Source organism: Meles meles, chromosome 16 (assembly GCF_922984935.1).
Source record: "Meles meles chromosome 16, mMelMel3.1 paternal haplotype, whole genome shotgun sequence".
NCBI lineage: Eukaryota > Metazoa > Chordata > Mammalia > Carnivora > Mustelidae > Meles > Meles meles.
Window position 1 is genome coordinate 5234010 of NC_060081.1, and position 2274 is coordinate 5236283.

At 62.6% G+C, this 2274-nt stretch overlaps 1 pseudogene; it reads left to right on the forward strand.

The window, feature by feature from the left end:
• LOC123927309 lies at positions 1-119 on the forward strand (annotated as a pseudogene).
• Positions 120-2274: the final 2155 nt, after the last annotated feature.

The window sequence follows — 2274 nt, forward strand, 5'->3', positions numbered from 1 at the left end:
GTCTATGGCCATATCACCCTGAACGAGCCCAATCTCCTCTGATCTCGGAAGCTAAGCAGGGTCGGGCCTGGTTAGTACTTGGATGGGAGCCGGCCTGGGACAACCGGGTGCTGTGGCTTTTTCTTCTTGGGCCTTCTTCTTTTCTTTACCCCTTCGGCCTCCTTCCTTGGCCCTTGGCCGCCACCGCCGGGCGCCCTGTCCAACGCAGCTGCCTCCCAATATTCCCTGAATGCCTCAGCCCCTGACCCCGGTCCCCACACCACCCTGACCCCCTGACCCCTGGTTACCCCACCAACAGCACCTTGGGCTCCTGGCCCCAAAAGTGGGGCCCGCTGCTCGGGCAGGCTGCCAAAACGCATCTTTTCCACCTCCACGCCACAAGGACGGCCTTCGCCTCAGCTGGGATTGGGGGGCTGCTTGCAGGGAGAATCAATGTTGGAGGGGGCTCAGGGGCCAGAGGCTGGGTAAGGGGTGAGGGTCGGGGTGAGTACCTCGGCTGTGCACGCGGGGAGGGGTCTGGGGTACGGGGTGGTGGGCGGGGTGTATGGGGCTGTAAGCCAGAGGGAGGAGCTGGCCTTGTCCCCGGGCTGGGGCTCCTTCTGTGGGCATTAGCTTCCAAGGCCCTGGGTCCCAGTCCTGGGCCCGGGCCCTAGTCCCTGTTGCCCCTGGCCAGGCCCTCGTGCTGCCCCCAGCTCCCAAGCCAGCCGGCAGCCACCCCGCCACCCTCCCTCCCAGTGCCCTGGAGACCTGGGCTCTGCCCCATCGCCCACACGGCGCCCCACCCCCACCCCTGTTCGTCAACACCACTTCTCTCCTTGGGGCCTGGGCTCCACTCAACCCAGAAGGGCATTCCCTTCCTTCTTACCGACAACCTCCCCTTTGCCCCTTGGGCAGCGCTCCCGGGCTCAGGTGCCCTGGACGCCAGAAGGCCGACCGCCCTGGGCTTACCGTGGCGCAGTGGGCACCCGGCTCCACGCTCTGTCTCTGGGGCGCAGCGAAGGCCACAGCGAGGCTCTCTCGCTCAGCAAGACCGGCGGTGCCCCATTCTGGGCCAAGAGAGGTCCCCAGGCCCTCTACAGCCCAGCCCCCCCACATCAAAGGACCAGGCCAGAGAAAGAAACCCTCGCAGGCCCCCAGGCCTGACGGGGTGCTGGCCAGGAATGGCAGCGGAATGGGACGCCTGACACCTGAGCTGTAAGTCCTCGGGCTCCCCGGGCTCCTCTGGCAGCTCCAGGGTGCCATCACCTAGGCCAAAGCCCCGCCCCAGCACCACGAGCCTCCCGCCTGGGACAGGTGCCGGGCCACCGCAGCCTCGCGGGCATGGGGTGTCTTGTCCGGGTGGGTGTGGGTGGCTCCGAGTGTGTGTAGAGTGTGTCAGTGTTGCGAGCACCCGTGTCTCTGTCCGCATCCCGGTCAGGGTCACCCTGTCTGTCCGGGGAGGGGGAATGTTTGGGGGATGGAGGGTCTGTCTCTCTGGCTCTGCATTCTTCCTTTCTGTCCTGAGGTCCCTCCGTCTGAGTTTGACCCTGTGTTTCCCTGGTGTTTTCCTGGGTGTCCGTTTGTGTAGGTGAACCGGCTCCTCGCATCTCTGGGTCAGAGCCTGGTGTGGGTGGGTGGAGAGGGGAAGCCTGGTGGAGGAAGGGCCACGGGTCTGGGCAGCCGCCTCTGGGTTGGTGTGTGGCATCACCCTTGTCCTCGGGCGTGTTGGGAGCGAGGTTGGTTGGAGCGGAGTGAGGAGTGGGCTTTAGAAGGAAGTGAATGACCACTTAAGAAACAAGCATGTATCTGGGGCCCCTGGGTGCCTCAGTGGGTTAAAGCCTCTTCCTTCAGCTCGGGTCATGATCCCAGGGTCCTGGGATCGAGCCTCACATCCGGCCCCATGCTTTGCTGGGATCCTGCTTTCCCCTCTCTCACTGCCTGCCTCTCTGCCTGCCTCTCTGCCTACTCTTCATTTCTGTCTGTCAAATCAATAAATTAAAAAAAAGAAAGAAACAAGCATGTGTTTCTCCTTCTCCCAAGAATCAGAGCAGGTGTGTAGACTTTAGGTGGGAGGTGCCTACTGATCCGCACCTGACCACCCTTCTTTGCTCTGGCTCATGAGACCTGAAGTTTGGAAATCAGCGTCTGAATCCATCATGCAGCGTGTCCCAGGATGTCAGCGTTCAGAGAAAACAGCAGGCCCGTGTGGCACAGTGGCACCTCCACGCCAGCATGGGAGGTATAACTTCTCTTTCACCCCAAACATCCTGGGTGTTCTCTCATCGGCACTGGAGC